Consider the following 26770-nt stretch of genomic DNA (forward strand, 5'->3'; position numbering starts at 1 on the left):
TTCAATCTAGTGGACTTCAGTATTCCAGTAACTTAATAGTTAACCCCTTAACGATCCGTGACTAGTTTTGAGCGGAGAGGGTGACCTGTACGGGTTCAATGACGTTCTCCAGACCCAAACTCTCAGCATTTGATTCCCCGCGACTGCAGAGGTTGGATCCAGCCCTAAGAAGTGCTGGAAAACATGGATACAGCCATAGACTGTTGCCGAACCCAAACAATTCCGCCTCTTCGCTCAACACTACAGGTTGTAATGTTATTTTTGATATGGGGTGAGGAATATGGAGAGGGCTTGGGACTCGAGCTCGCTTCATACATGACAACAGGGTTGGACTGGGACTAAAAAGCAGCCCCGGCACACAAACCCCACCAGCTCACATTCAAATCTTTACACACCCATTTTGTATATATTTATAATATATAGGCTCCCTCTCTGCCCCCATTTAGTATACATGCCTCCTCTGTGCCCCTATATATTGTATAAAGACCCCCTCTGTGCTCCATATAAGTTACATAAGCCCTCTCTGTGCCCTCATGTACTTTATATAGGCCTTCTATAAGCTGCCTTCAATGTAAATAGGCCCTCCTCTGTGCACTTTTACCATCTAAATAACCCCCCTCTGCCCCTTCTCATTTATATAAACCCCCTCTTCCCCCGTTATTTATATTAACCCCCTCTGTGCCGTGCAAAAAAAAACAGCAGCTCACCTGTCACCAGTTTCCCAGCAGCTTCTCTCCCAGAGCGCATTCTTTCTGATTCCCGCGTGGGCAGCATGTTACAGACACACTGCCTGCACCAGGTTTCCCCTGCAGCCTCTATCCTTCATCTTCATCTTAATGGCCAAAAATAGCTGGTTTTATATATATATATATATATATATATATATATATATATTTTTTTTTTTTTTTTAAGAAAATGTTTTAATTTTTTAAAAGTAGTACTACACAAAGAACAAAGTAAAAACAAATTGGCAAAATGACTGAACTGAATTTGAATTGAATTGAATGAATTTGCATGAAATAGTTACCCTCCTAACCATTGTTTTTCTGGAGCCAACCTTGTTGCACTGTAGTTGCTGTGTATAGGGTCGACTCTGGATGCTGCTGAGACTGCTGATTGGCTAGGCAGGCAGTGCACGCAATGACCCCAAACCCAGCAAGTGCGGTGAAACAGGACTGGCTCTGGGCAAATTGCAGTGTTGGGCAAGGTGGGTATCTGTATTACTGCAAGGCTGAGCGCATTTAGGGTAGCTTCACACGTACTGGATCCTCAGCGGATTTCACATTGCGAGTTTGCAGCGAATTCCGCTGCGGATCCTGGTAGTGTGAAGTGAATGGGTCACATACTCGCAGCAGAATTTTCTCGCAGCATGAAATCCACTGCGAATCCGATACATGCGAAGCTACCTTTAGAGGAAAACCTCAAACTCCTCCAATGACCTCAATCACTAGATATAAACTCTGTCACATACTGTAGGTACTCACACAGTCACTTTTCACTTACCTTTTTTAGACAATTCAGATAACATCAAATGTAGATGGACACAAAAATCTACTTATAAACAAAAATCCTGCTGAGAAAACTGAAAAAACTCCGGTAATGTCTGACATAAGACACACACACTCATCACCCCTTGCTGATAGGTGACATTCAAGGGAAGAATGTCCCATCATTCTTCATCCTACAAGGTGAAAAGATAAAGTCTGGCCATCCCCTAAAGCGTAAAGTAAGACGTAGTTAACCGGTGCCTCAATGGCGTTACTGTTTCTATTTTGGATGCAGCATTCCTAGATCCAATGTTGGGGGAGGAGGTGACAGAAAGGGACTGTGGACGGTGCCTTAAGGCTGACTTGATGGATGTTGTTGTGTTAGAAGTGGGGCTAAGGTGCATCTATATAACTTTGTGTGTTTGGTGCCTCAGGGCAGTATGTGTGCAGTGAGCATGTAAAGCAAGGCCTGGCTTTCAGATTCTGAAATAAAGGCCTAGCAACAGCCTCTAACCCTGTGTTACCGCATATAGGGGAGCTGCGCTCCAAAAGATACACACTTGATAGGTTGTATAAGAACTGGGTAACTACTTGGTATTTGGAGACAGCATTCAACAGAAAATACATTCCAATTCCTCCACAGTTCTTAAACGGTCACAAATAACTTTTTTTGCTTCTTCTTAGGCTCTCTGTCGGTTGCAGGTCAAGGGCTGTGAATAGGAAAATTTTACCACTCAGTCTCTCCACATTGACAGAGGTGCATACTCCCTCCATTTACCCATTTACAGTTATTGCTCACAAGCAATCTTCTGCGTTGCTGGTGCGTTCTTCTGCAATGGCGTTGCTCCCAGATGCTGATCACCAATGGCAGACGTCTACTCCAGAACAATAATGGACTTTAAGCAGTTCAGTCCAGGTGACTATACGTAGACAAAGCCCAAGGATAATCAACAAATAAAACTCAGAAACAGAACAAAAATGGTAAGGGCACACTTAATCATCAGGGTGTTCCCACTCCCCTTTACAAGCTTGAGTTTTGGGCCTAGACAGCTAGAGAGCAGAACACTACTGGACAGTAAACGAGAAGAGGCCAACTGAGCTACTGAAACCTGAAGTACGTGATATTAGGGCAGTAATGTAGTGTTTAAGAAGAGAGAGCATTTGGATGGGTCGTTTGTTAGAAGAGAGAATTTCAGAGGCTGTTGTCAAAAGGAGCCATTGGCTGCCTAATGTTAGAAGCATCATTATAGCCCCTAGAAAATAGAGCACTGCGCCATGGCCTAGCCAGAAACCTACATATTGACACAAACAGAATTAGAGAGTGCACTAGGTTGGAGGAAGAAGGGAACATTACTACTGGGGTCTAGATGTATATTAATTAGAGACTGTCATGTCCATACAGATGCTAGTGGGAATGTTATAGGGAGTACCTAGAGTGGAAGATGTAATTGCAAAGTGGAAACTGCGAAGCACATGGTGCCATTTATTGATGCTACCAAAGGTGCATGAGGGAAGATCGACACGCTACAGTAGAGCAGCTCACCCCCAAAATGAACCAGGGGCTACCAGACACCAGTTCAGGGAAATATAGGATAGGGCTCTGAAGCAGACAGATGGTCTACTGATTGCCAAAGGGCTGCCCTCTCTGATGAGTCACATTTTCTGTCTTATTGAGGGGATATACAGTATTTTCCTGCGTATAAGACTACTTTTTAACCCAGGAAAATGTTCTCAAAAGTCAGGGGTCGTCTTAAATACCAGGTGTCTTCTTATAGGGCGGGTGCTAAAAAAAACTTCACAATCGGACTGGAGAATCTAGTCGCCGCATATGGTAGGGGTATCTAAAAAATGTCTGCATCCGCTCCGTATGCGGCGACCGTGTGAAGGGCAGAGCAAGCTGCAGGTGTCTGGGGTATGGAAAAAAAGAGACACTGTAGTGTGGTGCTGTGCCCAGAAAAACTCATCTTTTTCACCCGTCTGGCCCACCCTTGTATCCTACCAGTATTACTTTCCTCCTCCTGCTTCTCAGATCCTGCTGCTGTCTGATGTTTTTTTATTAATTTTTATTTGGAAGAGGGGTAGTCTTATACGGCGAGTATATCGCAAACTCTAAATTGTAACTGGAAAAGTTGGGGGTCGTCTTATACACCCAGTCGTTTTATACGCTGGAAAATACGGTATGTTGGTGTGTCGGGAGATACAAAAAAAACACCCTGCAACCATTTCTGAAAGAACATAAGCTGGTGGTGGCTGCTCTATGATCTAGGGATTATTTTTGGGCCATTCGCTGGGCTTACTTATCCCTGTTGGAAAGATTTGCAGATCATGTACACCTGTACATGCTAATTGCTTTTGCTTGGGCAGTTGGGATCTTCCAGCAAGATAATACCACACATCATATGGCTGAAGAATGACAAGACTTCAAAGTATGACCCTGGCCCCCTAATTCACTAGGCTTGAACCAAATTGTGCGTCAGTGAAACCACTTTTATTGCTGTGTCAGCCCTATGGAACTTCCCTTACGTACACTCTAGCAGCTGTGGGATGCCGTGCAGTAAGCATGGCTCCAATGGAAGAGGCATCGACTTCCATGAGGAACTTTGCCAATGGTCTGCACTGCAAAAGGTGAATAGTCTCAAATATTCTCTCCATTCTGGGTTAGGACAGTAAGTGGCCAGACAATGTTGGAGAATTCCCAAGTAAATTGTAGTAGTTTGTAAAACCGTATAATCTGTAATCTCTGTACAGCCTGGATTCCCAGTTCCTGGGTCTGTGCAACAAACCCTGGAGGAAATTATGTAACCCGGAAAGGGTAGATTTTGTGGTTGAGTAGGCACTTCTCTAACTCTGTGTACGGAAAATTATATTTCATACATTTTGGCCACAGTCTCAAGGGTTAATCTTTTTCTCTGAAGTTCTCTGAAGAATCTCTGAAGTTTTTTGCTTTGCAAAATACCTTTGCAAAATCTCAAATTGGGACCCGGGCACAGTTACTGACTTGAGTAATAGTAAACAGGATTGACCCAAATGAAGAACTTCTAGGAGTGTCTATTGGAACTAGGTAGGGACAGAGTTTTCTTGAAAAGGGAGGATTCTATCTTGGCAACAAACATACTGTATCCCTAAAGGATTTGTATGGCAATAAAGAACGCACTGCAAAAATGGACGTACTTTACAGTTATATAGTCAGAACCTAACCTGTCTGTCTGGCTGTAATGTGATCAGTAATACCAGGTGTGTCAGGTTATTTATAATAAAGAAAGACCGGTGATAAGTCATGTTTTGTAGCTGCTGCTTATCAAGCTCAGTCTAAAAACCTGCGTTTTTATTCAATGCGTTTTCCCTGCAGTTCTCAAATGTGGAAACAAAGCCTATGGAGTCCTAAAATAAGAATCAAGAGGGGCCACCTGCTTGTTGTCAGCCAAAGTATTATTAGCCCCAGGGTGGTCTCTGCCCACTCACCTGCTGTGGAGTTGAAGCAACAGATGGAATAGATACAAGTGACTTTAGGCTGTCCAGAGAACACAACTCCCAACACACCCTCTGGCTGCCAAGTACCAAGCTGGGTGACTTGGTTTCTTGTCAGTTTATAGTCTTATAGGCAATGGGGTAAAAGTGGCAGCATCTTTGGAATCCCCTGTTTTTTAGTCTTAACCCCTTGAAGGAAGTGTGGACTTCATTGCAGGATTCCCAGTTTGAAGTGATGGACTAGCAGAGTTGGTGACGTGAAGGCATGGTCAGGAGTGGAGCCAAGGTCTTGTTACAACATAAAAAGGCGTCTTACCTGCTGTCATGATGTTTCGTTTTTATGAATAAAGGAACTTCGGAATTGCTACAAACGTGGTGAGTGCCACTATTTTTCTACTTTAGGCTGGGTTCACACACAGTATATTTCAGGCAGTATTTGGTCCTCATGTCAGATCCTCATAGCAACCAAAACCAGGAGTGAATTAAAAACACAGAAAGGGTCTGTTCACACAATGGTGAAATTGAGTGGATGGCCGCCATATAACGGTAAAGAACTGCCATTATTTCAATACAACAGCCGTTGTTTTAAGATAACAGCAAATATTTGCCATTAAATGGCGGCCATCCACTCAATTACAACATTGTGTGAACAGATCCTTTCTGTGTTTTCAATCCACTCCTGGTTTTGTTTGCAATGAGGACCTGACATGAGGACCAAAGATGTTATGAAGTTGGAGACTATCTTAGCACCCCACACAGACTTTTACCCATTCCATCCACTTGCAAACATTTACCCTTTGCATGCTAGCAAAGAGGGTGTCTCATTAGCAGGTAATCCCTGCTGTGTCGGTGCTGTCACTTACTGCTAAAGACAACAGAAAAGGGATGAGACAGGAACAGCCAAAGGTATGGGCCATGAGTAGAACTACAGGTAGTTACTAGGCTTAATATCTAGTAATCAAGACAAGAATTCTTCAGGAATCAAGGCTAGGCTGGTAGGGAGAGGAACTACAGGAACTATATGAATTATGCATGACAACAGTAAAGAGGACATCAGGTCCAACATGACGTTGGGCAAAATATCATCAGAAGGAGCTGGTGACCATGATAGGTTAACCTTTAGAGGACCGGGCCAATTTAAATTTTTGCGTTTTCGTTTTTCCCTCCTTGTGCTTAAAAGGCCATAGCACTTGCATTTTTTCACCTAGAAACCCACACAAGCCCTTATTTTTTGCGCCACTAATTGTACTTTGCAATGACAGGCTGAATTTTTTCATAAAGGACACTGCGAAACCAGAAAAAAATTCAATGTGTGGTGAAATTGAAAAAAACCAACGCACTTCTTTTATTTGGGGTTTTTTCGTTTTTACGCCGTTCACCTTATGGTAAAACTGACTTGTTATATATGTTCCTCAAGTTGTTACGATTACAACGATATGTAACATGTATAACTTTTATTGTATCTGATGGCCTGTAAAAAATTCAAACCATTGTTAACAAATATATGTTCCTTAAAATAGCTCTATTGCCAGGCTTATAACGCTTTTATCCTTTGGTCTATGGAGCTGTGTGAGGTGTCATTTTTTGCGCCATGATGTGTTCTTTCTATCGGTACCTTGATTGCGCATATGCGACTTTTTGATCGCTTTTTATTACAATTTTTCTGGATTTGATGCGACCAAAAATTTTGCACTTTGGGATTTTTTTGCACTTACGCCCTTTACCATGCAAGATCAGGAATGTGATTAAGTAATAGTTTGGGCGATTACGCACGCGGCGATAGCAAACATGTTTATTTATTTATTTTTATTTATAACATGGGAAAAGGGGGGTGATTCAAACTTTTATTAGGGGAGGGGGCTTTTTAGTAAAAACAACAAGTACACTGATCTCTCATTGAGATCTATGCTGCATAGATATGCAGCATAGATCGATGAGTAAGGCAATTTGATTGCTTCCGGCTGCTGCAGCGGGAAGCAATCGAGTGCCGAGCCGGGATCAGCGCCATTACGGCGCAGACCCCAGATGGCGTAAGACGTGCGGATCGCTCCTCCGGGACAACGTGCCGGAGGAGCGATCTACCCCACTAGACACCAGGGATCGGCTGCATCAAGTAATCGGATGCAGCTGTCAGCTTACTTTATTAGCGGGCACAACGAGCCCCCGCTCTGAACACATGGAGGCGGCCCTGGATGTACGGGTACGCCCAGGGTCGCCTAAACGTTAGTGTCACTGTTGTTTTTTGTTTTTTTTTGCAGATATCAATAGTACAGGTGATTTTAAGAAACTTTGTAATTGGGTTTATTAGGCAAATATGCCATTATGTGCATTCAAAAAGACTTTCCCCAGGTCCCCCACCCCCTTCTCTCTCATTCACTGCTCATTATCAGGAAATCTCGACTCTTTTACATCTGTAGGGCCCTGTCTGTTCTATGGAGAGGGGAGGGGGGAGATTAGTCGGCAGCAGAGAGGAGAGAACAAAGGATTACACAGCAGGAGCTGTGTAAAAGCACTATTCAGAGTTCAGAGAGGTCAGTGCTGACTTAAGAGGAGATAGCCCGGTGATGTAGCTGTAAATTAACTCTTTGTTGTCCTGTTTTGGTGCCTCATCTCCCTCCACCCTTCCCCTCTCCATAGAGAACAATGAAGACAGGGGGAGAGCTTTGAACTGCTTTTTCATGATAAAAATGCATTTTTCAGCTAATAAACCCAATTACCAAGTTTTTTTTAAATCACCTGAACTATTGATTTCTGCAAAAAAAATTTAAATGACAGTGACACTTTAACATATCTACTCAACATGGAAAAAAAGCAAGGAGTACTAGACTGCTCAGCAACCTGCTGCAACTGATGTCTGGGACCATGACTAGAGACCTGCTAATGCTAAAATGCATATGAGTGACACCCATTTAACAGATTTTTTAGTTTACCGTCCCCCAGCACTAGGTTGCATGATGTAATCACACTTAACTACCACTATATGTCCCAATAAATATCTGTACATATGACAGGGAGATGGTGATGTAGGCTGGGGGGGGGGGGGGTGAGCTGTACACAATACTCATTTGGCAGTGTCACAGGTGAATCACACAAAGACCAGTGCTATTAGTGATAGCACTTTATTAGTTAGTATATATAAGGTATTTTCTGATACCAGAGTGCCGATTTAAAGGGGTAGTTCACCAAAAAAAATTCTTTCAAATCAACTGCTGCCATGAAGTGCCAGAGATTTGTAATTTACTTCTATTAAAAAATCTCAAGCCTTCCAGTACTTATCAGCTGCTGTATGCCCAGCAGGAAGTGGTGTTTTCTTTCCTGTTGGACACAGTGCTCTCTGTTGCCTCCTCTGTCCATGTCAGGAACTGTCCAGAGAAGGAGCAAATCCCCATAGAAAACCTCTCCTGCTCTCCAGACTGGAAATAATACCACTTCCTGCTGGGCATACAGCAGCTGATAAATACTGGAAGCCTTGAGATTTTTTAATAGAAGTAAATTACAAATCTCTGGCACTTCATGGCAGCAGTTGATTTGAAAGAAATTTTTTTTTGGTGCACTACCCCTTTAAGGTATAAATTAACACAGAGATGAATATTCAGCTTTTAAATGCCATGTCGCTTCAGCAGCAAAAACACTGTGGTCCTATGCATGCTTTGTTTACAGTGCTGCATCATGATATACTGTACAGATACGACTGCTGCAACAATATAGAGGCAATTATTACACGTGGCTTTTAGGGATCTATGAAATGTTCTTATAGCTGGTCATGTGAAAACCTGCATCACTGAATGCATGTAGGATCAGAGCTCTTTTTCTGTCACTAAACCTCATTGAGTACAGTGTAAAGGCTAGGTTCACACTATGTATTACACCGGTCGTTCTGTGACCGGATGAACTTCATTTCTTTTTAATTGGAATGCGCATTCCCATTCACCATAGTCGACAATGTAAAGTGCGGCTGGAGCCGCACTTTGCATTGTCTGCTCTGTCAGTCTTGTGCGGCTGCTATTCAACTATTTTATTTTTTCAGCGATCGTTGTTTAGTTGAGCAGATACATTCTTGCAAAATCTAGTTTTTTTTCGATTGTTTGATCATCGTTCAACTAATTGTTTTTGCTTTTACACGAACTGTTTAGAGGAAACTTGTTGAAAGACCACGATTAACAATTTCACGCTTGTCGTTTCTTGTAGCTACATTTACACCAGCAGATAATTGCTAAAGTTCAACCGCTATCGCAAAGATTTGAACGATTATCACTCAGTCTAACAGGAAAAGATGTCTCTGCTCTTCTTTTTTTGAACTATGGCGCAATCTTCATGCGTGAACATACCATATGCCCATGTGCACCTGCAGCACAGTATAATGCAGCTAAATAAAGTGTAACTAAATGCTGTGCACTAGCAGTAAAGCAAGATGCCAAGAAAGTGCAGCACTTTAATAGAAAACAAAAAGTTTAAATTAAATGTTTTCATTTTTTTAATGATCATATATTTTTTATAGATATATATATATATACAAATAATATACATACTCTATAGTCAAGTATACAAAATATAACAAAATGTATGAAAAAGAAATAGAGAAGAAAACAAAAAGAATAAGCTGTCTCAAATATAAGTGCTATGGGTATTGTTTTACAACACAGTCCATACATTGAATAGCAACCAGACAAGGCAAGAGATAAACATAGTATTAGCTTTTTAGTTATTCATAGTGTTCTGAAATTTCATGTAATCCTTTTCTTCAGTTGTGTCATGCGATCTCATTGTGATCTTTAAGGAAATGTGTTTGTTGTACTAAAGTTCTCCACAGAAGGAGGCAATGTCCCTTTAAGTTAATGCTGATAATTATACAGCTCATGTTCACACACTTTAAAATAGAAGAAACGTATGGGCATATTTTTAATATAATAAGGCTTTGTTCACACTGCGTTTCTGCAGTCTGTATAACGTATACATTAAAAAAAAAAGTCGTATCTCTCTTCATCAGATTGTGTGCAGTCTGATGAAGGGAGATAGAACACCCAAAGTGCGTAATTGTGTGCAATCTAATAAAGGGAGATAGAACTCCCGAAACGTGTAATTGTGTGCAATCTGATGAAGGGAGATAGAACTCCCGAAACGCGTAATTGTGTGCAATCTGATGAAGAGAGATAGAACTCCCAAAATGCGTATTTGCTAATTTTATTTATCTAATAAATCAGTCATTTTATCTTTTATTCTCATTGTGAAAGAATCTTTGGCAGCATCAGGACATCTACCCAGGTACCTTTTTTTATTTCTCTCTACTGCATGAAACCACGGGCCCCGACATTGGGATAGTCCTGTTTCCTGGTTGCTTTGGTCGGCAGCCATCATCCGACGCTACGAGCTACCCCAAAGCGGGGTGATACGCATAAAAAAAAAAACATTTACACATCTACACGTAACAGGATTACACAAGGCGCCATCCTCCCAGCCCCTTTTTTCTTCTTGTCTTGTTTCCCACAATGAAATGTGGAGCCCCAATTGTATATTATGCTCTAATATACACCCTCCTGCTTGGATGACCACCATAAGGGTGCTGGACACCGTCCATTAATGGTTTCAGCTTAGGCTGACTAGACCCTACATACCTAAGATGATTATAGTAAGTTTGGGTGGCGGATGATGTTCTTCCAGAAATGTCTATGTAGACCACTGATGACTTGAATGGTTGTGAGGTAAAGTTTCCCGAGCTCTGCACATATTTATCAATTACACTGGGTACATGGTTTCACAATTTCACAGCTTAAAACAACAACAACAACAACTGCATCCTCCAATGTTGACACTATTGGGGAGGTTAATGGCTAAACATTTGAAATAACAATGCCTCTATATATGTTCCACAAACATAGCTATAGAATGGTTCCATATATATATATATATATATATATATATATAAACAGTAGATAGGAAGGCGGCACTCCGAAAGTAGTGAAAAAACAGTGGTTTTATTCACCCATAATGTGCAATACAACGTTTCAGTTTCTCGATGAAACCTTTTTCAAGCAACACATACACATGTGAAGGAAGGGGCTGGTATTTAAGGTCCATAAGCTCAGCCCATAATCAGTGACATCATAATTACATGATTATATAAACAATCCACAAAAATACATATTACAGTGTACATAATCCCATTATAAACATGATATAGTGTAAAGTGATAGTGGCTAATCCTAAAAATAAAGTCCGATCCTCTAGAGATGCAGCATCGTCCACATAATTCATGATATATCCGGCTCATACATACAAAAGGGTTAATGGAAGGAGGTCGTCCCTCACCCAGTATCTTGAATAAACCGCTACTCCTCCACGTGTAGTTCCAGTTTGTAAACATAGGCTCTGCTCATGCGCGGAGGGGTGCACTCAAAGGACTCGTCAGGATGGGCGTCATAACTCACATTCAGTGTCACGGGACCGCCCGTGCGCTCTCCAAACGGAGCGACTGCCATCACTTCCAATAGATGTTCGGAGATTGCGCATGCGCTGTACGTGCTAGGCCTCCACCGGAGCCATCTTGGTTAAGGTCATTGTGTCCCTTAGAGTAAATTCGTCAAGGGCAACATCCTTGAGTGGAGTAGAAGTGTCCAATTCGGGTCCCCGCCCTCTGTGGGTGTCGCACTCAGGACCTCCGGACTGGTTGATCCCTGATCCATCCGAATGTCATGGTTACCTAGACCAGGGTCTTCCCCACTCCACATAAGTAGGACGACATCACTGTGCTGGAGAAATTGCGGCGAGGAAGGCACTCTATTACACACCTTCTGGAGTTGCCCCGTATTGGCACCTTTCTGGAGAGAGGTGTGGCGTATCTCCTCTACTTTCACGGACCACCGGCTCCCCTTCTCCTGCACATTGCGGATATCCCTCTCAAGTCCTACCGCCGCTCTGTCCTTCGGCACCTGATTAATGCGGCCCGAGCCTGTATCCCGGTCCTCTGGCGCCGACCTGATCCTCCCAGCATAGCTATGTGGATCCGAAAAGTCGAGGATCTCAAGCACCTGGAAGATCTCACGGCCCAGTTGCACGGACACAACGCAAAGTTTTTTCGGACGTGGTTCTATTGGGATCAATTCACCGAGACAGATGAGTACAGGACCCTGCTGGCTCAGTGAGGAGCGACCCTGCCTGTCCCACCCCCTCTCCCCCCCTTATGTTCTCTTCCTCTTTTTCGTTCTGCCTTTGCTTTCTCATCTTTACCCCTTACTTTAGTGGTCTCCCATAGTGGTTCCCTTGTAAGGCCCCCAACAGTGCAGCTGTACGCCCTGGGCTCTCGGCCCCTCGGGCAAGACCTCCCCTACAGGGAGCTGTGTGGTGTAAAATGCCCATCCACACCTATATATATATGAGATGTTTCCGTTCTTGGGGTTTAAACAAGTTCGCCCTCTCCTTATCATGGTCCCGCCCTTAGGGGCGTGGTGTGTACCCCTGCTTTTGGTTTGTTTGTTTCCATTGTTTTCTGCTGTGGTTTTTATGTGAAATGTTTGGAAAATTTAATAAAATTGAGAATTAAAAAAAAAAAAAAAAAGTAGGACGACATGCCCAATGAACAATGTGAACACTGACCAGAGCCACCGCGGTTCCATGTTATGGCGCCAATCCAGACTATGTCCATGTAAGAAAAAAAGATAAAACTATATGACAGGTGAGTGGCCGGACTCCATCCATCAATCAAGATCTAGATAAAAATAAAAACAGATATAAATATAAATAAAGAGCAAAATTCGTACAGATATTACAGCATCCCAAAAGAACGGACATAAAATATTAACAAATGTGTGAAGAAAGAATATAAAAAAAAGATATATACAATTTTGGATCTCTATACCTATCCCCATTGCTCATGTCAAACATACCGGGAGGAAGTCGGGCAAGGATTACATATATGATCTCAATGAAAAATCAACATTCAGGCCGTTCGGATAAAATGTATTTTATTTTGATATCCATTGTGCCTCTCTCTGTTTCAACTGTCTCTGACGGTCCCCTCCCCGTCTGGGGGTTGGTATATGGTCAATAATACAGAATTTTAGCTGGTTTATGGTGTGACCACACTCTTTAAAGTGGCGAGGGACAGGTAATTCACACTTCTCTGTACGTATTGAGGATTTATGGTTATTAAGTCTGGTTCTGCATTCTGTGGTGGTTTCTCCTACATAGAGGCGAGGGCAGGGGCACTGTAAAACATAAATTACATAATCAGATTTACAAGTTAGGTGGTATTTTAGTTTGAACTGTTTATTTGTCACCGGGTGGGTGAAGGTATCACCCTTTAGCATCAGGCAGGGGCGTTGCTAGGGTCCTAAAACATCCGGGGCCCGGGCCCTCTGAGTTTCTCTCCCCCATTTCTCTCCCCCATGCTTTTCTCCCCTGTTTCTCTCCCCCATGCTTTTCTCCCATTTCTCTCCCCCATGCTTTTCTCCCCTCTTTCTCTCCCCCATGCTTTTCTCCCATTTCTCTCCCCCATGCTTTTCTCCCCTGTTTCTCTCCTCCATGCTTTTCTCCCCTGTTTCTCTCCCCCATGCTTATCTCCCCTGTTTCTCTCCCCCCCATGCTTTCTCCCCTGTTTATCTCTCCCCTGTTTCTCTCCCCCATGCTTTCTCCCCTGTTTCTCTCCCCCATGCTTTCTCCCGTTTCTCTCCCCCATGCTTTTCTCCCCTCTTTCTCTCCCCCATGCTTTTATCCCCTTTCTCTCCCCCATGCTTTTCTCCCCTGTTTCTCTCCCCCATGCTTTTATCCCCTTTCTCTCCCCCATGCTTTTCTCCCCTGTTTCTCTCCCCCATGCTTTCTCCCCTGTTTCTCTCCCCCATGCTTTCTCCCCTGTTTCTCTCCCCCATGCTTTTATCCCCTTTCTCTCCCCCATGCTTTTCTCCCCTGTTTCTCTCCCCCATGGTTATCTCTCCTGTTTCTCTCCCCCATGGTTATCTCTCCTGTTTCTCTCCCCCATGCTTTTCTCCCCTGTTTCTCTCCCCCATGGTTATCTCTCCTGTTTCTCTCCCCCATTTCTCTCCTCTGTTACTTTCTCCCCTGTTTCTCTCCCCCATGCTTTTCTCCCCTGTTTCTCTCCCCCATGCTTTTCTCCTCCATGCTTTTCTCCCCTGTTTCTCTCCCCCATGCTTTTCTCCCCTGTTTCTCTCCCTCATGCTTTATCCCCTTTCTCTCCTCCATGCTTTTCTCCCCTCTTTCTCTCCCCCATGCTTTTTTCCCCTCTTTCTCTCCCCCATGCTTTTTTCCCCTCTTTCTCTCCCTCATGCTTTCTCCCCTGTTTCTCTCTCCCATGCTTTTCTCCCCTCTTTCTCTCCCCCATGCTTTTCTCCCCCATGCTTTTCTCCCCTCTTTCTCTCCCCTGTTTCTCTCCCCATGGTTATCTCCCCTGTTTCTCTTCCCCATGCTTTCTCCCCTGTTTCTCTTCCCCATGCTTTCTCCCCTGTTTCTCTCCTCCATGCTTTCTCCCGTTTCTCTTCCCCATGCTTTCTCCCCTGTTTCTCTCCCCCATGCTTTCTCCCCTGTTTCTCTCCCCCATGCTTTTCTCCCCTGTTTCTCTCCCCTATGCTTTCTCCCCTGTTTCTCTCCCCCATGCTTTCTCCCCTGTTTCTCTTCCCCATGCTTTCTCCCCTCTTTCTCTCCTCCATGCTTTCTCCCGTTTCTCTCCTCCATGCTTTCTCCCGTTTCTCTCCTCCATGCTTTTCGGCCCTGTTTCTCTCCTCCATGCTTTCTCCCGTTTCTCTCCTCCATGCTTTCTCCCGTTTCTCTCCTCCATGCTTTTCTCCCCTCTTTCTCTCCCTCATGCTTTCTCCCCTCTTTCTCTCCTCCATGCTTTTCTCCCCTCTTTCTCTCCCCCATGCTTTTCTCCCCTCTTTCTCTCCCCCATGCTTTTCTCCCCTCTTTCTCTTCCCCATGCTTTTCTCCCCTCTTTCTCTCCCCCATGCTTTTCTCCCCTGTTTCTCTCCTCCATGCTTTTCTCCCCTCTTTCTCTCCCCCATGTTTTTCTCCCCTGTTTCTCTCCCTCATGCTTTCTCCCCTCTTTCTCTCCTCCATGCTTTTCTCCCCCATTTCTCTCCCCCATGTTTTTCTCCCCTCTTTCTCTCCCCCATGTTTTTCTCCCCTCTTTCTCTCCCCCATGCTTTTCTCCCCTGTTTCTCTCCCCCATGCTTTCTCCCCTGTTTCTCTCCCCCATGCTTTTCTCCCCTCTTTCTCTCCCCCATGCTTTTCTCCCGTTTCTCTCCCCCCTTGCTTCTTTCCCCCTGTGCTTCCTTCTAGATCGCGGCTGCTGCTGTCCGCCTCACCTATCGTAGCGGCCGGAGGTGCTCCTACAACTCAATCAGCTCAGAGCGGGAGCGTGGGGCCGCTGCGGTGGGCCGTGGCGCACGCATTGATTGGATACGTGCACCACGGCCCACCGCAGCGGCCCCACACTCCCGGTCTCCGCTGATTGGATGGAGGAGCGTGTCCGGGTGCTGCGGGCGGCCAGTAGGTGAGGAGGAGGAGAGCAGCAGCGGCAATCTGCGAGCCGGATGCGGCCACCAAAAGAGCCACATCTGGCTCGCAAGAGCGGGGCAGAAGAGATCCGGGGCAGCAGGCATTTTATTCGGGGCATGAGCCCCGAATAAAACTGCCTAGCGACGCCACTGGCATCAGGGGACAATTGTCACATCCCAAACACGGGAAGCTTCCTGGCTTAAGTGCAGAAGCGAGATCTAATCTTTCCCGGTGGCAATCAGCATGGACCAGTTTGTCCCGTAGACTAGGCGCTCTCCTATATGAAAATAGTGGGGGAGATTTGAGGACGGGTATCTGAGGATAATAATTGGCCACTATACTCCAGTGTCTCCTAATGATTTTAGATACCTGATCACTGTGTTGGCTAAATGTGGACACGAAGGGGATCCTTTCCAGGGTGGCATTTTTATTCGCTATTCTATGTGTAAACGTCTGCACCTTATGTATACTTCTTGTTATAAGTTTTTTAGGGTATCCCCTCTGTGTGAATTTTTGACCCATCTCAACCACCCTATCCTGTAGAGTGGTGGGATCATCCACTATCCTTTTAACGCGTAGTAACTGACTAAATGGTAGAGATTCCACCATTTTTCTGGGGTGTAGACTATCGTATCTCAAAAGGTTATTTTTATCGGTGGGTTTAAGATAGATATCTGTATGCAGTTTGGTGCCCCCCACCGACACCCATGTGTCCAGGAATTGAATCCCTTCTTGTGAATGGTTCATAGTGAACTTAATGTTGATATTAGCCCTATTCAGGTCCTCAAAAAATTCATGTAGCTCAAGGGCAGATCCCACCCAGACGAGGAATATGTCGTCTATGTATCTCCACCACCCAAGTACCTTACCAAAGTGGTGGGACACATAGACGACAGACTCCTCGAAATCAGCCATGACAATATTGGCGTAGCTCGGGGCCATATTAGACCCCATGGCGGTCCCTTTCTGCTGGATGTAGTAGTCCTCCTCAAAGAGAAAATAATTACATGTTAGCAAAATCTCAAGTAAGTCCATCACAAATTCTTTACCAATCAGGGATACAGATGATCCCTGCAGCGCTCTCTGGATACAACCGAGACCTTGAGTGTGATCAATACATGTGTACAAACTTATAACGTCAAAAGACGCCAATATTGCCCCTTCCGGTATCACTAGGCCTCTAATCTTGTCTAGAAAGTCGGCCGTGTCACGTATATAGGATCTTGCCCCTGTAGCGTATTGTCTCAATATCTTGTCAATGAAGATGGCTGCTGGACTAAAGATGGAGTCAGTGCCCGAGACTATCGGGCGTCCTGGTGGGTTAGTCAGTGACTTATGAATTTTTGGCAAGATGTAAATCAAAGGAGTTATAGGCTGTTCTGGAAGTAAAAACTCATGCAACCCTTGGTCAATAATGTCAGCAGCAAATGCATCATCAATTAGCAGCTTAAGTCTCCTCATAATCATAGATTTGGGGTCCGAACTCACTCGTCTATAGACACCCTCCTCATTCAACTGGCGGAGAACCTCCTGTCTGTAGGAGGTCTTGTCCATAACGACGACAGCACCGCCCTTGTCGGCAGGTTTGATGACAATGTCGTCGTTATGGACAAGACCTCTCAATGCATCACGCTCAGTACGGCCAAAATTGTTGTGCCCCTGTCCACTTCCCTGAATGTTGATCTTCAGTGTATTCAAATCTCGCCTAACCAAAGTCGTGAAGGTGTCTATGGCTTCAGAGGATACCGGGGGAATGAAGTCACTCTTGTTCGAGAGGCCCCACTCTTTGAGTCTAAACTCTGAGACACCCTCCCTCCTGCCCACCCCCACATCAGGTTTATCACAAAACCACACTTTTAACTTAATGTTACGCAAAAACAACAGTAGATCCACATCCAATTGTAACCAATCTATGGGAGTAGAGGGGCAAAATGATAGACCATGATTTAACACTTTAACTTCAGTCTCTGTTAACGTATAAGAGGATATATTTACCACCAATGATGGATGTGTAGATTCAGAGTCCGCTACATTTTGTTGGTCTTGGTAGTTCTGCTGCTACGAACTGGACGACTTGCTGTGCCTTCCCCGGCCGCCTCTTCTGATTGGTCGCCGCCCCCTGCTTGATCCATCCTGTCCTGGGACAAAAAAGGCGCTTGTGTATTCTTCTTAGAAGTTGTCTTACTTGATTTTGGAGAATCACGCTTACGCTGGGCCTTATCCATCCGTTTACTCTCACGTTGCCACTCGTATACAAGGCCGGTTTTGTAATCCTCACAGTCGCGATGCCACTTGTGTCTTTTAGTTTCCTCCTGTTCGGACTGAAATTTGGCCATAATGTCCTTAGTTTTCTCTTTGTACCTCCTAAGTTCATCTGAATCCATTACTCCACTCAGTGCACCCTCGCTTATTTCCAAACGTTGTTCCACCTCCGATAATTCTTGTTGGACATACTCAATGTTCAAGAGCACAAGGTCCAATGCATATTTATTGGTGAGTCCTTTAAACCGTTCACAAAACTCCTTGTTACGGGGGAATAGTGTGGGTCTAAGGTGGGGGCGTAAGCCTCTAGGTACCATTTTCGTTTGGTAATAATTGCTCAGCAGAGAGAGGTGCAAGTTCAATGTGATAATTCTCTTAGAGTCCATTTCAAAAGAACGCTTAATGTTGATTTTAGATGGAACGCTGAGATATGTGCCATCTCCCAGACGACCACCCAGGATGCGGCTGACATGATCAGGGGTATAGAAAAAGGTAGCAGGTGAACTAATTCCAGGTGAATCCATAACTCACGTGCTCAGTCCACAGAGTCTTGTAGTAGAAAATGAACTAGGTGTAGACGGCACTGTGTGGCAGATAGCTCCGGTGGGTGCACGGCCCTCAGGAGTTAGACCCAAGCTCCTTAAGAATCCAAACAGTAGATAGGAAGGCGCCACTCCGAAAGTAGTGAAAAAACAGTGGTTTTATTCACCCATAATGTGCAATACAACGTTTCAGTTTCTCGATGAAACCTTTTTCAAGCAACACATACACATGTGAAGGAAGGGGCTGGTATTTAAGGTCCATAAGCTCAGCCCATAATCAGTGACATCATAATTACATGATTATATAAACAATCCACAAAAATACATATTACAGTGTACATAATCCCATTATAAACATGATATAGTGTAAAGTGATAGTGGCTAATCCTAAAAATAAAGTCAGATCCTCTAGAGATGCAGCATCGTCCACATAATTCATGATATATCCGGCTCATACATACAAAAGGGTTAATGGAAGGAGGTCGTCCCTCACCCAGTATCTTGAATAAACCGCTACTCCTCCACGTGTAGTTCCAGTTTGTAAACATAGGCTCTGCTCATGCGCGGAGGGGTGCACTCAAAGGACTCGTCAGGATGGGCGTCATAACTCACATTCAGTGTCACGGGACCGCCCGTGCGCTCTCCAAACGGAGCGACTGCCATCACTTCCAATAGATGTTCGGAGATTGCGCATGCGCTGTACGTGCTAGGCCTCCACCGGAGCCATCTTGGTTAAGGTCATTGTGTCCCTTAGAGTAAATTCGTCAAGGGCAACATCCTTGAGTGGAGTAGAAGTGTCCAATTCGGGTCCCCGCCCTCTGTGGGTGTCGCACTCAGGACCTCCGGACTGGTTGATCCCTGATCCATCCGAATGTCATGGTTACCTAGACCAGGGTCTTCCCCACTCCACATAAGTAGGACGACATCACTGTGCTGGAGAAATTGCGGCGAGGAAGGCACTCTATTACACACCTTCTGGAGTTGCCCCGTATTGGCACCTTTCTGGAGAGAGGTGTGGCGTATCTCCTCTACTTTCACGGACCACCGGCTCCCCTTCTCCTGCACATTGCGGATATCCCTCTCAAGTCCTACCGCCGCTCTGTCCTTCGGCACCTGATTAATGCGGCCCGAGCCTGTATCCCGGTCCTCTGGCGCCGACCTGATCCTCCCAGCATAGCTATGTGGATCCGAAAAGTCGAGGATCTCAAGCACCTGGAAGATCTCACGGCCCAGTTGCACGGACACAACGCAAAGTTTTTTCGGACGTGGTTCTATTGGGATCAATTCACCGAGACAGATGAGTACAGGACCCTGCTGGCTCAGTGAGGAGCGACCCTGCCTGTCCCACCCCCTCTCCCCCCCTTATGTTCTCTTCCTCTTTTTCGTTCTGCCTTTGCTTTCTCATCTTTACCCCTTACTTTAGTGGTCTCCCATAGTGGTTCCCTTGTAAGGCCCCCAACAGTGCAGCTGTACGCCCTGGGCTCTCGGCCCCTCGGGCAAGACCTCCCCTACAGGGAGCTGTGTGGTGTAAAATGCCCATCCACACCTATATATATATGAGATGTTTCCGTTCTTGGGGTTTAAACAAGTTCGCCCTCTCCTTATCATGGTCCCGCCCTTAGGGGCGTGGTGTGTACCCCTGCTTTTGGTTTGTTTGTTTCCATTGTTTTCTGCTGTGGTTTTTATGTGAAATGTTTGGAAAATTTAATAAAATTGAGAATTAAAAAAAAAAAAAAAAGTAGGACGACATGCCCAATGAACAATGTGAACACTGACCAGAGCCACCGCGGTTCCATGTTATGGCGCCAATCCAGACTATGTCCATGTAAGAAAAAAAGATAAAACTATATGACAGGTGAGTGGCCGGACTCCATCCATCAATCAAGATCTAGATAAAAATAAAAACAGATATAAATATAAATAAAGAGCAAAATTCGTACAGATATTACAGCATCCCAAAAGAACGGACATAAAATATTAACAAATGTGTGAAGAAAGAATATAAAAAAAAGATATATACAATTTTGGATCTCTATACCTATCCCCATTGCTCATGTCAAACATACCGGGAGGAAGTCGGGCAAGGATTACATATATGATCTCAATGAAAAATCAACATTCAGGCCGTTCGGATAAAATGTATTTTATTTTGATATCCATTGTGCCTCTCTCTGTTTCAACTGTCTCTGACGGTCCCCTCCCCGTCTGGGGGTTGGTATATGGTCAATAATACAGAATTTTAGCTGGTTTATGGTGTGACCACACTCTTTAAAGTGGCGAGGGACAGGTAATTCACACTTCTCTGTACGTATTGAGGATTTATGGTTATTAAGTCTGGTTCTGCATTCTGTGGTGGTTTCTCCTACATAGAGGCGAGGGCAGGGGCACTGTAAAACATAAATTACATAATCAGATTTACAAGTTAGGTGGTATTTTAGTTTGAACTGTTTATTTGTCACCGGGTGGGTGAAGGTATCACCCTTTAGCATCAGGCAGGGGCGTTGCTAGGGTCCTAAAACATCCGGGGCCCGGGCCCTCTGAGTTTCTCTCCCCCATTTCTCTCCCCCATGCTTTTCTCCCCTGTTTCTCTCCCCCATGCTTTTCTCCCATTTCTCTCCCCCATGCTTTTCTCCCCTCTTTCTCTCCCCCATGCTTTTCTCCCATTTCTCTCCCCCATGCTTTTCTCCCCTGTTTCTCTCCTCCATGCTTTTCTCCCCTGTTTCTCTCCCCCATGCTTATCTCCCCTGTTTCTCTCCCCCCCATGCTTTCTCCCCTGTTTATCTCTCCCCTGTTTCTCTCCCCCATGCTTTCTCCCCTGTTTCTCTCCCCCATGCTTTCTCCCGTTTCTCTCCCCCAAGCTTTTCTCCCCTCTTTCTCTCCCCCATGCTTTTATCCCCTTTCTCTCCCCCATGCTTTTCTCCCCTGTTTCTCTCCCCCATGCTTTTATCCCCTTTCTCTCCCCCATGCTTTTCTCCCCTGTTTCTCTCCCCCATGCTTTCTCCCCTGTTTCTCTCCCCCATGCTTTCTCCCCTGTTTCTCTCCCCCATGCTTTTATCCCCTTTCTCTCCCCCATGCTTTTCTCCCCTGTTTCTCTCCCCCATGGTTATCTCTCCTGTTTCTCTCCCCCATGGTTATCTCTCCTGTTTCTCTCCCCCATGCTTTTCTCCCCTGTTTCTCTCCCCCATGGTTATCTCTCCTGTTTCTCTCCCCCATTTCTCTCCTCTGTTACTTTCTCCCCTGTTTCTCTCCCCCATGCTTTTCTCCCCTGTTTCTCTCCCCCATGCTTTTCTCCTCCATGCTTTTCTCCCCTGTTTCTCTCCCCCATGCTTTTCTCCCCTGTTTCTCTCCCTCATGCTTTATCCCCTTTCTCTCCTCCATGCTTTTCTCCCCTCTTTCTCTCCCCCATGCTTTTTTCCCCTCTTTCTCTCCCCCATGCTTTTTTCCCCTCTTTCTCTCCCTCATGCTTTCTCCCCTGTTTCTCTCTCCCATGCTTTTCTCCCCTCTTTCTCTCCCCCATGCTTTTCTCCCCCATGCTTTTCTCCCCTCTTTCTCTCCCCTGTTTCTCTCCCCATGGTTATCTCCCCTGTTTCTCTTCCCCATGCTTTCTCCCCTGTTTCTCTTCCCCATGCTTTCTCCCCTGTTTCTCTCCTCCATGCTTTCTCCCGTTTCTCTTCCCCATGCTTTCTCCCCTGTTTCTCTCCCCCATGCTTTCTCCCCTGTTTCTCTCCCCCATGCTTTTCTCCCCTGTTTCTCTCCCCTATGCTTTCTCCCCTGTTTCTCTCCCCCATGCTTTCTCCCCTGTTTCTCTTCCCCATGCTTTCTCCCCTCTTTCTCTCCTCCATGCTTTCTCCCGTTTCTCTCCTCCATGCTTTCTCCCGTTTCTCTCCTCCATGCTTTTCGGCCCTGTTTCTCTCCCCCATGCTTTCTCCCGTTTCTCTCCTCCATGCTTTCTCCCGTTTCTCTCCTCCATGCTTTTCTCCCCTCTTTCTCTCCCTCATGCTTTCTCCCCTCTTTCTCTCCTCCATGCTTTTCTCCCCTCTTTCTCTCCCCCATGCTTTTCTCCCCTCTTTCTCTCCCCCATGCTTTTCTCCCCTCTTTCTCTTCCCCATGCTTTTCTCCCCTTTCTCTCCCCCATGCTTTTCTCCCCTCTTTCTCTCCCCCATGCTTTTCTCCCCTGTTTCTCTCCTCCATGCTTTTCTCCCCTCTTTCTCTCCCCCATGTTTTTCTCCCCTGTTTCTCTCCCTCATGCTTTCTCCCCTCTTTCTCTCCTCCATGCTTTTCTCCCCCATTTCTCTCCCCCATGCTTTTCTCCCCTCTTTCTCTCCCCCATGTTTTTCTCCCCTCTTTCTCTCCCCCATGCTTTTCTCCCCTGTTTCTCTCCCCCATGCTTTCTCCCCTGTTTCTCTCCCCCATGCTTTTCTCCCCTCTTTCTCTCCCCCATGCTTTTCTCCCGTTTCTCTCCCCCCTTGCTTCTTTCCCCCTGTGCTTCCTTCTAGATCGCGACTGCTGCTGTCCGCCTCACCTATCGTAGCGGCCGGAGGTGCTCCTACAACTCAATCAGCTCAGAGCGGGAGCGTGGGGCCGCTGCGGTGGGCCGTGGCGCACGCATTGATTGGATACGTGCACCACGGCCCACCGCAGCGGCCCCACACTCCCGGTCTCCGCTGATTGGATGGAGGAGCGTGTCCGGGTGCTGCGGGCGGCCAGTAGGTGAGGAGGAGGAGAGCAGCAGCGGCAATCTGCGAGCCGGATGCGGCCACCAAAAGAGCCACATCTGGCTCGCAAGAGCGGGGCAGAAGAGATCCGGGGCAGCAGGCATTTTATTCGGGGCATGAGCCCCGAATAAAACTGCCTAGCGACGCCACTGGCATCAGGGGACAATTGTCACATCCCAAACACGGGAAGCTTCCTGGCTTAAGTGCAGAAGCGAGATCTAATCTTTCCCGGTGGCAATCAGCATGGACCAGTTTGTCCCGTAGACTAGGCGCTCTCCTATATGAAAATAGTGGGGGAGATTTGAGGACGGGTATCTGAGGATAATAATTGGCCACTATACTCCAGTGTCTCCTAATGATTTTAGATACCTGATCACTGTGTTGGCTAAATGTGGACACGAAGGGGATCCTTTCCAGGGTGGCACTTTTATTCGCTATTCTATGTGTAAACGTCTGCACCTTATGTATACTTCTTGTTATAAGTTTTTTAGGGTATCCCCTCTGTGTGAATTTTTGACCCATCTCAACCACCCTATCCTGTAGAGTGGTGGGATCATCCACTATCCTTTTAACGCGTAGTAACTGACTAAATGGTAGAGATTCCACCATTTTTCTGGGGTGTAGACTATCGTATCTCAAAAGGTTATTTTTATCGGTGGGTTTAAGATAGATATCTGTATGCAGTTTGGTGCCCCCCACCGACACCCATGTGTCCAGGAATTGAATCCCTTCTTGTGAATGGTTCATAGTGAACTTAATGTTGATATTAGCCCTATTCAGGTCCTCAAAAAATTCATGTAGCTCAAGGGCAGATCCCACCCAGACGAGGAATATGTCGTCTATGTATCTCCACCACCCAAGTACCTTACCAAAGTGGTGGGACACATAGACGACAGACTCCTCGAAATCAGCCATGACAATATTGGCGTAGCTCGGGGCCATATTAGACCCCATGGCGGTCCCTTTCTGCTGGATGTAGTAGTCCTCCTCAAAGAGAAAATAATTACATGTTAGCAAAATCTCAAGTAAGTCCATCACAAATTCTTTACCAATCAGGGATACAGATGATCCCTGCAGCGCTCTCTGGATACAACCGAGACCTTGAGTGTGATCAATACATGTGTACAAACTTATAACGTCAAAAGACGCCAATATTGCCCCTTCCGGTATCACTAGGCCTCTAATCTTGTCTAGAAAGTCGGCCGTGTCACGTATATAGGATCTTGCCCCTGTAGCGTATTGTCTCAATATCTTGTCAATGAAGATGGCTGCTGGACTAAAGATGGAGTCAGTGCCCGAGACTATCGGGCGTCCTGGTGGGTTAGTCAGTGACTTATGAATTTTTGGCAAGATGTAAATCAAAGGAGTTATAGGCTGTTCTGGAAGTAAAAACTCATGCAACCCTTGGTCAATAATGTCAGCAGCAAATGCATCATCAATTAGCAGCTTAAGTCTCCTCATAATCATAGATTTGGGGTCCGAACTCACTCGTCTATAGACACCCTCCTCATTCAACTGGCGGAGAACCTCCTGTCTGTAGGAGGTCTTGTCCATAACGACGACAGCACCGCCCTTGTCGGCAGGTTTGATGACAATGTCGTCGTTATGGACAAGACCTCTCAATGCATCACGCTCAGTACGGCCAAAATTGTTGTGCCCCTGTCCACTTCCCTGAATGTTGATCTTCAGTGTATTCAAATCTCGCCTAACCAAAGTCGTGAAGGTGTCTATGGCTTCAGAGGATACCGGGGGAATGAAGTCACTCTTGTTCGAGAGGCCCCACTCTTTGAGTCTAAACTCTGAGACACCCTCCCTCCTGCCCACCCCCACATCAGGTTTATCACAAAACCACACTTTTAACTTGATGTTACGCAAAAACAACAGTAGATCCACATCCAATTGTAACCAATCTATGGGAGTAGAGGGGCAAAATGATAGACCATGATTTAACACTTTAACTTCAGTCTCTGTTAACGTATAAGAGGATATATTTACCACCAATGATGGATGTGTAGATTCAGAGTCCGCTACATTTTGTTGGTCTTGGTAGTTCTGCTGCTACGAACTGGACGACTTGCTGTGCCTTCCCCGGCCGCCTCTTCTGATTGGTCGCCGCCCCCTGCTTGATCCATCCTGTCCTGGGACAAAAAAGGCGCTTGTGTATTCTTCTTAGAAGTTGTCTTACTTGATTTTGGAGAATCACGCTTACGCTGGGCCTTATCCATCCGTTTACTCTCACGTTGCCACTCGTATACAAGGCCGGTTTTGTAATCCTCACAGTCGCGATGCCACTTGTGTCTTTTAGTTTCCTCCTGTTCGGACTGAAATTTGGCCATAATGTCCTTAGTTTTCTCTTTGTACCTCCTAAGTTCATCTGAATCCATTACTCCACTCAGTGCACCCTCGCTTATTTCCAAACGTTGTTCCACCTCCGATAATTCTTGTTGGACATACTCAATGTTCAAGAGCACAAGGTCCAATGCATATTTATTGGTGAGTCCTTTAAACCGTTCACAAAACTCCTTGTTACGGGGGAATAGTGTGGGTCTAAGGTGGGGGCGTAAGCCTCTAGGTACCATTTTCGTTTGGTAATAATTGCTCAGCAGAGAGAGGTGCAAGTTCAATGTGATAATTCTCTTAGAGTCCATTTCAAAAGAACGCTTAATGTTGATTTTAGATGGAACGCTGAGATATGTGCCATCTCCCAGACGACCACCCAGGATGCGGCTGACATGATCAGGGGTATAGAAAAAGGTAGCAGGTGAACTAATTCCAGGTGAATCCATAACTCACGTGCTCAGTCCACAGAGTCTTGTAGTAGAAAATGAACTAGGTGTAGACGGCACTGTGTGGCAGATAGCTCCGGTGGGTGCACGGCCCTCAGGAGTTAGACCCAAGCTCCTTAAGAATCCAAACAGTAGATAGGAAGGCGCCACTCCGAAAGTAGTGAAAAAACAGTGGTTTTATTCACCCATAATGTGCAATACAACGTTTCAGTTTCTCGATGAAACCTTTTTCAAGCAACACATACACATGTGAAGGAAGGGGCTGGTATTTAAGGTCCATAAGCTCAGCCCATAATCAGTGACATCATAATTACATGATTATATAAACAATCCACAAAAATACATATTACAGTGTACATAATCCCATTATAAACATGATATAGTGTAAAGTGATAGTGGCTAATCCTAAAAATAAAGTCCGATCCTCTAGAGATGCAGCATCGTCCACATAATTCATGATATATCCGGCTCATACATACAAAAGGGTTAATGGAAGGAGGTCGTCCCTCACCCAGTATCTTGAATAAACCGCTACTCCTCCACGTGTAGTTCCAGTTTGTAAACATAGGCTCTGCTCATGCGCGGAGGGGTGCACTCAAAGGACTCGTCAGGATGGGCGTCATAACTCACATTCAGTGTCACGGGACCGCGCGTGCGCTCTCCAAACGGAGCGACTGCCATCACTTCCAATAGATGTTCGGAGATTGCGCATGCGCTGTACGTGCTAGGCCTCCACCGGAGCCATCTTGGTTAAGGTCATTGTGTCCCTTAGAGTAAATTCGTCAAGGTCAACATCCTTGAGTGGAGTAGAAGCGTCCAATTCGGGTCCCCGTCCTCTGTGGGTGTCGCACTCAGGACCTCCGGACTGGTTGATCCCTGATCCATCCGAATGTCACGATTACCTAGACCAGGGTCTTCCCCACTCCACATAAGTAGGACGACATGCCCAATGAACAATGTGAACACTGACCAGAGCCACCGCGGTTCCATGTTATGGCGCCAATCCA

The sequence above is a fragment of the Dendropsophus ebraccatus genome, chromosome 3 (genome assembly GCF_027789765.1).
Source record: "Dendropsophus ebraccatus isolate aDenEbr1 chromosome 3, aDenEbr1.pat, whole genome shotgun sequence".
Classification (NCBI taxonomy): Eukaryota; Metazoa; Chordata; class Amphibia; order Anura; family Hylidae; genus Dendropsophus; species Dendropsophus ebraccatus.